Here is a 1,032-nt window from a genome sequence, read left to right as displayed (position 1 = left end):
ACCTGTTATACCGGTACCCAGCCCAGTTCACAATGCTTTACCAGTTGTACAGGTACCCAGCCCGGTTCACAGTGTGTTACCAGTTATACCGGTTCACAGCCCGGTTCATAGTGCTTTACCAGTTATACCGGTACCGGTTCATATTGCTTTACCAGCTATACCACTACACAGCCCGGTTCACAGTGCGTTACCAGTTATACCGGTAACCAGCCCGGATCATAGTGCTTTACCAGTTATACCAGTACTCAGCCCGGTTCACAGTGCGTTACCAGTTATAACGGTTCCCAGGCCGGTTCATAGTGCTTTACCATTTATACCGGTTCTCAGCCCGGTTCGTAATGCTTTGCCAATTATACCAGTATTCAGCCTTGTTCACAGTGCTTTACCAGTTAAAGTATTATGAACCGGGTTGGGTACCGGTATAACTGGTAAAGCAGAATGAAGCGGGCTGGGTACTGGTATAACTGATAATGCACTGTGAACCAGGCTGAGTACCGGTAAAACTGGAAAAGCACTATGAACCGGGCTGAGTACCGATATAACTGATAAAGCATTATGAACCGGGTTGGGTACCGGTATATAATGCTTTATCAGTTATATCGGTACTCAGCCCGGTTCATAGTGCTTTTCCAGTTTTACCGGTACTCAGCCTGGTTCACAGTGCATTATCAGTTATACCAGTACCCAGCCCGCTTCATTCTGCTTTACCAGTTATACCAGTACTCAGCCCGGTTCACAGTGCGTTATCAGTTATACCAATACCGAGCCCGGTTCACAGTGCGTTACCAGTTATACTGGTTCACAGCCGGGTTCATAGTGCTTTACCAGTTATACCAGTTCTCAGCCCGGTTCATAGTGCTTTACCAATTATACCAGTACTCAGCCCGGTTCACAGTTCGTTACCAGTTATACCGGTACCCCACCCGGTTCATAGTGCTATTCCAGTTATACCGGTACTTAGCCCGGTTCATAGTGCTTTACCAGTTATACCGGTACTCAGCCTGGTTCATACTGCATTACCAGTTATACCGG

The sequence above is a fragment of the Pseudophryne corroboree genome, chromosome 4, assembly GCF_028390025.1.
Source record: "Pseudophryne corroboree isolate aPseCor3 chromosome 4, aPseCor3.hap2, whole genome shotgun sequence".
Taxonomy (NCBI): Eukaryota; Metazoa; Chordata; class Amphibia; order Anura; family Myobatrachidae; genus Pseudophryne; species Pseudophryne corroboree.
This window is presented reverse-complemented; position numbering follows the sequence as displayed.